This window comes from Diadema setosum, chromosome 13 (genome assembly GCF_964275005.1).
Source record: "Diadema setosum chromosome 13, eeDiaSeto1, whole genome shotgun sequence".
NCBI lineage: Eukaryota > Metazoa > Echinodermata > Echinoidea > Diadematoida > Diadematidae > Diadema > Diadema setosum.
This window is the reverse complement of record NC_092697.1, coordinates 38,515,652-38,529,461: the sequence shown is the minus strand read 5'-3', so window position 1 is coordinate 38,529,461 and position 13,810 is coordinate 38,515,652.

The window sequence follows — 13,810 nt, the reverse complement described above, 5'->3', positions numbered from 1 at the left end:
CGGGGAGGGGGGATAATGATTTTGGCCACAGGAAAAATATGATTTGCAATAAGCTACTTGGCTCGGCCCTCTGGTGTAATCACACAAACGTGTGAAACCGAGCTTGGAGACTAATAATAATGATATGCAAAATATCCTGCAGTGCTTGAAGTTCTGGCGACTGCCTTACTTATAAGGCTAAAGTTCTCTTTAATAGAGTCAAGAGGAAGAATGTGTAGCTTGTACTCTGGCTGGTGACTGTACTTCATCTCATCTAAAATCAGTTTTTCCTCTCATATGCAAATAATGGCCACACAATAATGCAAAAATAAGTATCTGCAAACTTACTTCCACAAAACTCAGTATTTCATTGTCATGAATGAGTGCATAATAATTGTAAGCTTCTGCTAAGTCAGATCTTACCAGGTGAAAATTGCAAGCTATAAAGACTGAGAGATCTTTGTAATTATTTAATCATTTGTGTTTACTGACCAGGACTATGGTGGGAGGGAACATTCAGGGTGAGAATATTCAAAAGTAGGTACATATAGTATCACACAATGCATTTACTACATTTGTCTTGGATTACATTACAAGGGGCCTATATAATTCATCTCATTGTGTTTATTGTGTTTAGGTGCAGCTCCCGCCTTGGTTTGCTAATAAATGTATAATGTTATTAGCACCAGCCTGACTCTACGCATTTACAACCTTGTACCCTGCTACTGTGATGGTGTGTTCAACAAACAAGCATGCTTCAATAAATGTTAGTACCCACCTTTAAAGGGACTGTACAGTACTGGTTGAGGTGAGGATTCAGGTTTATAACATTCCTAAGTGAGATAAGGTGAAACCTCTTATGAAATATGAAAGAGCATGTAATTTTAAGAAGGATTCAACGTTAATTTGATGAAAATTGGTTTTCAAATGGCTGAGATATCCAAAAAAGTGATAATAATAAAAGGCGATAGACCACGCCTTTTATTAGGATCTCTTTGTTCACCTTGTTTTTGGATATCTCAGCCATTTCAAAACCGATTTTCATCAAATAAATGTTTGACACCCCTTAGAATTGCATGCTCTTTGACATCTCATAGAGTGCTTTCTGAATATCTCACAAAACATTAAAAGCTAAATCCTCACCTCGACCAGAACTGTACACACCCTTTAATTTATCCAAAACAATTTGCATCATAGCATCCCTTTTGTGCAGCTCAAAAGTGATTAACAAACCTGATGCATGTCATAGTGATGCATATGTGTGTGTTCTTTCTGTCAGTCACCTGCTTCACACATTTAGGGATTGGGGTGTTTTGTTTGTTTGTTCATTCGTTCGTTTTGTTTTGTTTTTGGTTGTTGTTTTTTGGTTCTCTCTTTGTTTTTACCGTTCATTATGCAGGCTACACCTGCAACCATTAATCAGGTCAGTATCTCAATAGAACGAAATGACTTTAAACCATGTAATCTTAAAGTGACACCGATGAACACATGCCTGGAAGCCTGACAAACTTGTGCACTCCTGCCTGGTCATTGTTTGGTCAGGACACAGATAAAATACTATTTACATAGTATGGCTAGTCTATTTTTTAATAAAGAGTGGACATGATTGAACCTTTAAAAATGAACACAGATCAATCCTGTCTCCTGGTACCCAACTTTCTTCATCTACTGGTATCACATGTAACCTGTCCCTGCCCCCTACCTGCCTCGTTAATCCCTTAGCTTGTTAGCTGGGAAAGCCCTCTAGACATCTCTTTCTCTACCACTATCAACCAATACCACCCCCCCCCCCTCCTTCCCTTTCCCAATCTCAACATGAAATTTCTTTCTCTCCTTTTAATAGGATTTTGCAGTTCATTGAACCATGTTCACCCATTGAACTCACATTCAGGGCAGACCACATAGCAGAAGTCTGCCTCTTTTAGGAGAGATGCATTCTGGTGGGAAGAGAGACATCATGGTTTAGGGGCAGGCTTCTAAAATTCACTGATCAGAAAGAGCAGCTGCACTGTAAGAAAAAGAGTCAGTCTAGCTCTTATTTCTGGCACAGCATTGACTCAACTGAATCTGCAATCTCTTGGTACTGGACAAATGAGGGGAAGAGGGATTCTGAAATGAAACCCTGACTGAATAACGTCACCCGATTTTCCAACCACTGATCATGTTTTTTAATCTTTGGAGGCCCATTTCTCCTATAATTTCAGCAATTTCTTATTGGCATTCTGCAAAAACAAACCTCATTTCCACCTCTAGATCATTTGTAATTTTAGTTCTCTTTCATGTCAACTTGTTTCACTCAAAATGTATCCTTTCATTCATGCACTACCATCTGACCTAAGACTAACCCCTTTGCTCTTTGGGCTTCAAATTCTTGCATTTCTAGCAGCATGTGACAAAATGCCACCATGGCCTAGCAGTTCTCTAAAGAAACCCATAAAAACGGCAGACAAAAACCGCTTTCTTTTCGTATCTCTATTCTACAGTAGTTAAAAAGCCATCACTCAGTCAGGAAAAAAGCTTATTTCATTCAAGCACACATAGAAGTGTCATCAGGCGAAATAAAAGTCTGCAGAACAGCACATCTCAACACAGCCAAGATACATTGTTACATTGTTGAATGGAATACAGTTTACACTGTAAGAACACAATGAAAGACAGAGGTCTATACAAAGAGGGAACTCTGATGACAAAAAGACAGACACTCTCTTGCACAACACATCAGTGTTTGTTGTGCTTCTTTTTACATGGTTCATGTCAATATTGAGCTGGGGATACTGCTATGCACTACAATGGTATCAAGTTTTAGCATCATTTAATCAATCCAGGGTTTGGCACAACCTAATCCTTGTATGACAAACCACTTCATGTGTAGCTAATATGCAGATTCGCATAGATCCGCCACACTTGGGATGCAAAGTGGAAGTACATTATTGTAATTCCAAACTCTTTCTTTGTTTTCTAGGATACTTGCAAATTGTGTGAACTAGAGCTAATAAGTAGTGCTGCTAACAAAGCATTCATATCCCTGTCCAACTTTAAGGAAATCATTCTAAAGAATATGGAATATCATCTGATTTCCTGAATGACTGAGAACATTCATCATCGAGCAAGCATACAATATTAGGCCTACATAGTATCTAAATTGAGAGGCCAGCCATTAACATGGGTTACATTGTAAAAGGCAGACTCAGAAGACATCACTGTACAGATCTGAATATGAAACATGTCTGTTTAATTCCACTGAATTACAAAAATTAGCAATTTAAGCACAAACAAACACACAAATGTTCAGTCATGTATATCTGAATGTGAATACACACATCTGATCTCTACGTTCACTGATGTAAAACCTATCATTGTGCTCCAAGGTCCCATAAAAACTCATCAGCACATAAAAAAAAAATTAATAAATAATGCTCACTTGCCATTTTCCTACTTTTATTTTGTTTTGTTTTGTTTTTGTTCTGTTTATGCTTGTTTGTTTTTTTACCTGGGGATTGGGTCTGGAATAACTATCAACCAAAGATTTGTTAAACCTTTAGACTTTCAGTTACTTGCAATGAAAATCACTATAAACTATCAACACCACAAGTCACTTGTGTGTGAAGGGTGTTTGTGTGTGTGTGCATGTATGTGTGTATGTGTCAGTGAATAGGGGTATATGCTCCTAGACAACTGAATGACACTGTCTATAAAGCTTTGCTCTTTTTTTGACAGAATTTTAAACAATGTTTGCATTACTCAACGAGCTTGCAATTCAAGCTGACATTTAAGAAAACACTGTCCCTGACATAAAAAATCACCTTCTAATAAGATTCATGAAAATTGCAATGGCTGGTAGTTCAGACAGGCTTTGTATCTCTTAATTGTCAATACATACTTATGAAATGAGCAGTCATTAAAATCATTGGTGCACAAAAAGTAATGGCCCTGTGGATTTCCTGTTCCATCTTATTTCCACAATGTATTGTTAAAGGGTGTGTACAGTTCTGGTCGAGGTGAGGATTTAGCTTTTAACGTTTTGCGAGATATTCAGAAACCACTCTATGAGATGTCAAAGAGCATGCAGTTCTAAGGGGAATCAAAAGTTTATTTGATGAAACTCGGTTTTGAAATGGCTGAGATATCCAAAAACAAGGTGAAGCAAAGAGATCCTAATAAAGTTGTGGCATGTCGCCTTTTATTATTAGCACTTTTTTTGATATCTCAGCCATTTGAAAACCAATTTTCATCAAATAAACGTTGAATATCCTTCTTAAAGTGTATGCTCTTTCATATTTCATAAGAGGCTCTTCATTATCTCACTTAGGAATGTTCAAAACATGAATCCTTACCTCAACCAGTACTGTACATTCCCTTTAAATGTCAGTGATGGGCAGCCAGGCAGTTCAGCTCTGGCTCCCACTCAGAATTTTCAACTCAATTTTCACATTTACTCCATTACATAACAAATCACTTCTGATCTCATTTAGGGATTATTTTGCTATCTTACTCTGAAAATGGACTGATAGATGTCCACTAAACATGGGTTAGAAAGATTAATTAAATATGATAAAAATGTCTGTAATCAATGCACATGTTAAAAGATGGATTTTTGCAGACATTCTGTGTCTTCAGCAGCTTGCACTGCCACTGCTTGTTTAACAAGATTATTGGAAAGTTGTTTTTCTTTTCTTACCTGCCCTAGATCTTGCTGGCGCATATGCCAGACCTACAAAAACCACAGACTCATCATAAAATGCATTGTCTTGTTTTACAGATTTTAATGTAATTATGGCCACTTATAACTGAGACTGACAACTATAGATGCACAATATTTGTTTTTGTTTTTACTGGTAGCAGATTTGATAAGGGGTCTTCATTTTGCTTGCTTATACCCTAATTACTTTCAAGTGTCTAACCTGGAAATACATTTCTCATACAAGCCAATGGGCCATTAATTGTGACAAATTTGACAAGTACATGTACATTGTACTGCATTTTCTTCTAGCTTTCATTGACTTGCCTAACTGCTAGCATGATTAATGATATATACAGTAATTGGTTCTTTCTTCAAATTGTAAAGATTAAACCATCATGATAAAAAGCATTCTCTTGTGTAAATGGAGTATACAATGCATTTTTATCAAGAGGGTGCATACTATAGTAACGCAAAGAAATTTGAAGTGGATAACTAGACAATTGTTAGTACATGACTGTTTTCATATTGGAAATAATGAAGTATATTCACACAATTCTGCAACAGGATTGAATTATACAACGTAAACCATGCACAATACAGTGAGGATCAATGCAACATTTGGCAGGATGCAAGCAAAAATCCAAAATCAATCTAACCTATTACTTGTCATTTTACTGATTTGATTACACATCTTCGAGTCCAATCAATATTTACAGAGAGACTCTGATATAAGACTGTACTGTATTCAAACCAAGTCCCAAGTTTCACATCACATACACCTCTTTTATTGATACCTTCATATGTAAAATAACACTGTAAGATACGTGACACGTATTATACATAACTGTATTTCACACTGACACAATCACAGGGCTGCCAACTCTCACGCATTGAGCGTGAGACTCACGCAATTCAACCAGTTTTGACTGTCTCACTCTGATAAACGAAATCTCATGCTAAACCCCCAAAATGGAATGTACATGACTACGAAAATAAATATATCTCTAAATTCTCTGATATTCCGAATATCGATATGCCCAAGCCCAAAATTTCGAGATTTTCCCGCGCAGGTGTAAAGCTTAACCAATATAGTTTTCAGTTCGCGCGCAAAGACGAGCTATTGGATTACGATTGGTTTCTACCTATACCACGTGAGTGTAGCTTGTACTTTTGGCAAATTACAGTACATGTATGGCTATGACGTGTGCTTTACATCGCTTTACATACCGGTAAACTGTGTACGTAGTACGTATGGCCGCACAGCAGGCCGCCAGGCGCTAGCCAGGAGGTCGCTCCGCTCCCTCGCAGTGTCTCACGCCAAACTCTCACTCAAGGTTGGCAGCCCTGCAATCATTATTACATCTCATGACATAAAAAGTTCACCAGTCAGTGTCAACTGTTGGTAATCACATATTTACAAATTAATTGTCAACCTAAATTTCCATTGGCATTGGTATCCATAACATAATGTTTTCTAAACTCCATCAACTCAACGCTATGTATACAATGTATGACAGATACCACCACTTTGTTAGCAGTACACAACAGCTCAGGAACTGGGACTAATGTACTTTCATATCTACAAAATAAAGATTGCACATTAGACTGCACCAAAATAACTCGCGTATATACATTTAAAACAAATCGGTTATCAGATCAACACTAATTTTAATGTCACTACTAAAAACAACTTACTCATTGCAAGCTTGTAATTCACGATCACAGCGTACACTGCCTAAACAATCTGAAACTGAAGTTAGCAATCATCTTTCTTATGCGAACATGTAATGAGGGTTATTGCAAATGATTATGGAAAGTTCAAGTTGAAATAAGTGAGTTAAGAAATGGAATTCCTGGCTGGAGCAAACACGAAAACATTTGTGTGTGCTCTTGGAACTACATGTAGTCCTACATCTTTTAATCATCGTATCCATCAAACGACACCATTCAACATGCCATAATCACTTGTTCATTGCTTTATACCTCATGTTTACCCGAAAGATGTCATACCCTTGTTTGCCCTTATTTAGTTAAAATCAAATGGCTTATTTCAACTTCAGATTGTCTTGTCACTGGTTGCAGGCCACATACACTGCCACGATCCAAGCTCACAAAGAGTTACTCGTTTTGAGTAACGGCATGAAAGGTGACATCCATTCCTTCATACTATAGTTCCTTGTTAGATGACAGATTTGGTTCAAATTTACATGAGTGATTGGAAGTAACCTATGAACATGATGAAGTACATTGTACATTGTATTTACTGAGGTTTTGGTGCAGCCTGGGTGCCTGGAATTTGAAATATCTACATGGATATGAAACTTTGAAAGGACATTGTATTAGTGCCCAACATGCATTCCCAACATGGTCCACCCAGCCCAGTACGTGTTTGCATTGCGCTAATCCACATCCATCACAACTAGTCTGCTTATCTCATTGATCTTTAGTAATTATGTAAAAAACTACCGGTACTAGATCTTCCAGAAAACATATCCACAAATGGAACTATCCTGGATACGTCACCATCACGTAGTGGCTTTCATACATCCTTTGAGAAGCACACTCAGTTCAGCAATCATCACACGCTGACTGCTCAGCAAAACTGACTGCTTTGCTTTCCGTATGCCGCACGACTGGTGAGGCAGCAACACACCGGGAGCAGCTGGCAGTGCGAAGCGGAGAGTATCGGCGGACAAGACATTACAATTGCGGTCACTCACGGGTGCTCATGCTCGGCCCTATTTATCTACAATCAGTTCTCAACTTACGGAGGACGACCTACAACAAATCATTTACGACCCTTTTATTCACATAGTATACATGACAAATGCGAACTTTCTCTTAAATACTGGTACTCACGTTTCGAAATATTCCACTATTATTAGGTAGATGCTCCCAGAATTGATCACACTCACTGGCCGCTGTGGGCTAGGCTTGCTGAGGGGATAGTAGGGCCGTATGATTTTGACACGTTGTTCCGTACGAGTAGCTACACTGTTCTACACGGACCTACCTGTGTATCATGAGCGTAAACCCTGCGATGAGCTATCACACACATAACTGCATGGAGACTGTACGTGCGTGAGAGCAGCTAGACCGTTAAGATATCGAGCGCCATAATCGAATAAAATGTCGTGATAGTTTTGATATTATTTACGCAATATCCAAAGTCCTGTGTTGTACATATTAAAATATTCCTTACCATCATGTCATATATTTTAATAGGGATGTAACATGAGCTTCTACTTTGAAAAAATATCTTGTGCAAGTGATTGGAATCGGAAAGGTAGTCATGCAAACTACGGCGTTCCATACTACTCCTTAATAAAAAGTAAACAGCAAAACGTACCTCTTTGGTAACAGCATACTAGTAGTTGTCGGGCTATTGCGCCCTCTGTATTAAACTGAAGTAAAGACAGAATTAATCAGTCTGCGGCTCGCGAAAACTTTTCTTTACCCAATTAAGAAAACCAAAGCTCTAGCATCCGACGGTACCGTTGCCCAAATGATTCTTATGATTGATTTCGTCATCTGACCAGGGAGGTGAAAGAGACGGAGTCATCACTACGGGTGCACATGTCAGTCAAGAAATCATTTCAAAAACTGATTTCATACTAAATCTTGCCGGTACTAGTATGGAAGTATAACATATTACTGATAATTCAACTTCATTTGTCTCAAGGTACTAAGTATAACTTAATAATCAGGGCCGGCGGAGCGTTTTCAAAAGTGTGGGGCCCACTTCCGGGTTTCATGAGTTAACTAGCAAAAAAACAAAAAAAAAAAAAAAAAAAAGGTCCTCAGCTCATCTCTCCCCTTCCATTCTGGGTTTCTTCAGCTGACAAGCAAAAATGCCGCGCTCACACTTCAAGATCTCTATCTATTTCTATTTAGTGCCACTTACGTATACTTCCGGGTTAACAAAAAGTGTGGGGGCCCAAAGTGATGACACCTTATGTATTCCTTTGTATGGTGCACAAAAAGTGTGGGGGGCCCGAGCCCCCACGGCACCCACGGTTCCGCCGGCCATGATAATAAGCATTATAGTTGTGAATAAATGTACCAACAATACCCACTTACCAAAAAGTATCATCAGGCACGTACGTACCCGATAAGTGACATGCCCAGTGGCGTACCGTGGGTCAAGACATTGGGGGGGCACCTCATGGCAGCAACATCAGAATTGCATAACGGTATAAATACATGCGAGCGAGCGGAGCGAGCGAGCTTGAAAATGTTGACATTTTACAGTCCCCAAACTGCCGTTTGTAGCTATATATAATGATATATTTGCTTTTGAAATTAAGGGCGTTGCACTGGGCGCAACTGCTGGCAGTTGCTGGCAGTAACATGAATGGCATAACGATTAAATGCGAGCGAGCGAAGCGAGCGACCTTGAAAATTTTGTCATTTTACAGTCCCAAAACTGCCGTTTGTAGCTATATATTTTCGCTTTGGAAATTATTGGGAGGGGGCGCACCGGGCGCAACTGCTAGCAATTACTAGTACTGACAGCAACATCAGGAGAATTGCATAACGATTAAATGCGAGTGAGCGAAGCGAGCGAGCGAGCTTGAAAATTTTGACATTTTACAATCCCAAAACTGCCGTTTGTATCTATTATTTTTGCTTTGGAAATTATGAGGAGGGGGCGCACCGGGCGCAACTGCTGGCAATTACTGACAGCAACATCAGGAGAATTGCATAACGATTAAATGCGAGCGAGCGAAGCGAGCGAGCTTGAAGATTTTGACATTTTACAGTCCCAAAACTGCCGTTTGTAGCTATATTTTTTCGCTTTGGAAATTAAGGAGAAGGGGCGCACCGGGCGCAACTGCTGGCAATTGCTGGCAGTAACATCAGGAGAATGGCTTAACGATTAAATGCGAGCGAGCTTGAGAATTTTGACATTTTACAGTCCCAAAATTGCTGTTTGTAGCTATATTTTTCGCTTTGGAAACTCAGGAGGGAGGGGGGGGGGGGGGGCGCACCGGGCGCAACTGCTGGCAATAAAGGTAGATTGGCAGTAACATTATAGGAGAATGGCATATAACGGTTAAATGCGAGCGAGCGAAGCGAGCGAGCTTGAAAATGTTGACATTTTACAGTCCAAAAACTGTCGTTTGTAGCTACATGTATTTTTTTTTTCGCTTTGGAGGGAGGGGGCGCCCGGTGCGCCCCTGGATCCGCCACTGGTAGTCAAGGGTGTTGGTTTATGTTCATGATTGGGGGAGTATGACCAACGAGGGGGCGTCGAAGTGACCAAGCGGGAGAAGGATGTCCAAAATCTGGACTTGCATCCCCTAATTAGTTTGCGTTAGTGAGTGTGTGTGTTTCCATATAGATGGAAAAGTTAGGAAATAACCAAGGTCAAGTCTTATTATTGGCAATGCAAGGCATTTTAATATAGACTAGTATGTAAAGCAACACTGCAAAATCAATGATCAAGCTTTGATAGCAAATGCGCACAACCTATCAAACATCACATTGCGTAACATTGCAGCGACTCTTTTTGCCATTCCGATGATTCCGATGTTCTGAGTACACCGCGCACATCCTGCTTATATTCAAAATGCCAACCAGGAATCACGCTGAATCACAATCTTTTGTCGTCTCCGGGCTTTTTGAACAATGCTTCACTATAATACCTCTTTAGTTACATGGTTAAAAGAAATCTTAGAAAAATATCTCTTTTCTTGAACATCCTTTCATGTCGATTTCAAAATCAGTTTACTAACCCTTGAATTACCATTTTAGTAGTTCTTTTTTTTCTTCTTTTTTTTTTTACCAGCGGATTGGGGGGGGGGGGGGGGGCACGTGCCCCCCCCATGCCCCCCCCCCCCCCCCCGTAGTTACGCCACTGGATGCCTGTCATTTCGATGTTTCTCGAATAAGCTGAAGTAACTGAAAAAACAAACATTATTGACAGAGTTATGGAAATGATGTCAAAGCCATGTGTTAACGAGGAACACTTAATTTAAGGTGATGGTGCTACGCTTAATTACCGACTAGTTATTTGTACACCAAAACAGTTTATTCATTATAATATATATATATATATATATATATATATATATATATATATATATATATATATATATATATATATAATGCCCTATATTTTTGTCAATGGTATTTCAACTGCAGTCCCCTTAAACCACATTATTATGATACAAAGGGTTATTATTATGATCATCTAAATGTATATATCTATAGATATATATAATTATGAAGAGTTTTATTGCAACTCCATGAGATATTTGTGATTAAAGTTCCCCCCCCCCAAAAAAAAACGAAGAAAATAATAAGAGAATACAGGATTTTTTTTTTTTTTTATTGTAACTTCCGGAATATGCGTTAGCATGTTACAAGTGAGGTATAACCGGAAAGGTCTAATCTTGCTCTATCTGATGATGGACTTACTTTGAAAAGTTTAAAAATAGCGCGTAGCTTATTTAACCCCCCCCAAAAAAAAACAAAAAACAAAAAAACAAAAAAAAAAACACACACACACAAACAAACAAACAAACAAACCCTCTTCATATGGAAGAAATCAAGTGGATGTTGCTTTCCACTTTGTCTTAGCAAATAGCAATACGTTTTTAGCAAAATAACTTTTTGGGGGCATAGGAGTATATTCCTACACTTGAAACTGAAAATGAGAGTGGTCTGTTGAGTCAGCACACACTAAAGACAAAATTCTCACTTTTAAAAAGTAACAAAAGTCATTATGGTGGGTCTGTAAAATATTATGTCTCTTGTCAATTCTCTACATTGGACCTAGTGTTGCATATTAATATTATGTATGACATGGATGTATGTATTTGTACGTGTATTGCACACACACACACACACACACACACACACACACATACACACACACACATATATATATATATATATATATATATATATATATACATATATATATATATGTATAGTATATTGCATATCACACACAAACACACACACACACACCAGCCCAATTATCGATATAAACCTTAACCCATTTGCTCATTTGATTTGACTCTAGTAAGGTAACATTGAGTTGAATTACATTGAAAGCTCCGATGGTGTGCAGATTATACTGAATGCCTCAGCAATATGCCCAAATGTTTTAATCTAAATGTAAATTATGAAGTTACATGGCCTGCTGAGCAATTCAGAAGTCGTAAGTCTCATTCACACAAACACACGCGCGCGCGCACACACACACACACACACACACAGGTGTCATATATAAGCTATATTACCTATTATTTTTCAATAAACGGGTTTAGAATAAATTGCGTCAAAATTTATCATTGTCCCCATGTTAGTTAGTTAGGATACTTTTTTCATGTCTTCATACCATTGAATAGTGCCTCGTCAAGAGACATTGTTTATACATCTTTCATCATTGATATTTCTAGCAAAGTACTGACTGATTTCTCAACTGAATAATGTTAATATGCTGTTTATTCAATTGCAAATCATGTTCTTACGTCATTATTTTACTTCCAAAATAAAAATCGAGTCCATATTGAAGTGTCTTTGAGGCAAATAAAATATGAATTTTATTTACAATAAAATGAATTTAATCGATATCATCCCAAAGGCCATGTTAATCCGTTAAAGACTAGTCCCGAGTATACTAAAGCAGGTTTCCATGAGAAACGTGTGTTATAGCGAAATCATCCCTTTCTCAACGGATTAAACAATGAAACACAAAATCATACAGATTCTGCAAAATTGCAAGAAAAGACAGGAACGCACTCGATTATCGTCGACTAACAAGAGATGGCGTTGTGCAGATTACTCCCTCAGTCAGCACCGGATGACTCCGTGCTTCCCTTGTACGTTGCTGGTAACCGTTGCCAAATCAATGAATACAGGTGAAATCGATACGGCAATAATGACGATGGTATGCGGGCCTACAAGACTAATACTGTGTGTTTCTGTCACTACAGTAATCACTGGCGTGAGAGTGACGTCACTTTGAGGGTCAAATGAGGGAGATTGAATTTGAAACTAACTGGTTAGAAGGGACGTCATTAGAGAAAACGTTAGATAGCAGAAAGTGACCTCTTCAAGAAGACGCGACATTGATTTTTCTCTTGAGTAAGATAATAATTATGTCTCTTTCAGTAATCTCACATTTGACTCCAAATGGCATCAGTCCATTTTATCTCTAGAGAATTGATACTTTTGGTGGAATTTACTCGAAACAATACCATATCATGTAAAATTCAGTGAACAACAAAGCAAAAACAAAGCATCAAAGAAATATTCGGTAAGTCATTCAAATGATATGAATGTTTAAAGTTAATGTGAAATCCACATGCCATTATTACTGAATGGGAAGTCTATAACAATGCGCCATATCACTGAAGTACAATAAAAGAAAGCATATAAAAATACACATTACACACAAATTACACATTCATAATTTTTATTTTTACGAGCCTATTTGACGGAAAACTGACGGTCATGGTCCTAGATACTTAATTTTTGTCAGTAACTTGAGTATTGTGATAACACTTCATGTGGACTCTTTAACAGCGCTCTGATATTGCCGAATGTTCGTCTCATTTTCCATGCATCTGATACGAGTTACACTCGAATCGAGAGGGAAAACAGAAAACAAATTGTGTGCTCACTTCACTTCCTCGCCTCTCTTTATCCCGGTCTTTTTGCAGACACTTTGTTTCAAAATTGATAGAGCAGAATTCACATGAAGGATTTTGGATGTAAACTCATTTCATCCACTGACCCTCCACGGAAGACAACGGACCCATAAAATATCCCTAGTGAAATAGAGTCAAGCGATTCAATATAGCCGCGTTTTTTATCATGGTGATCATAGTGAAGGACCGGACGACCCCTCGTAGTCTGCTTCTACAAAGTTCGCAGGTTTTGAATCCCGTCTAGCGCCCTCTTTCATCCTGACCTCATATAACTCTGTGGCCCTCCGCCGCAACTGCCATAATTATAGTAGGCTTGCTAAGGGCAAAAAAAGGGGTGATCGCTGCATTTTATAGTACAAAATCATGTCCTATTTGGCACACATGTTCCTCGGTACAATTGGTATTTTTCCATCTAAAGAGACATTCTGTATCTATGCAAATAAGCCTTAATTTGCATGATTTATGCAAAAATACATATAAAAAT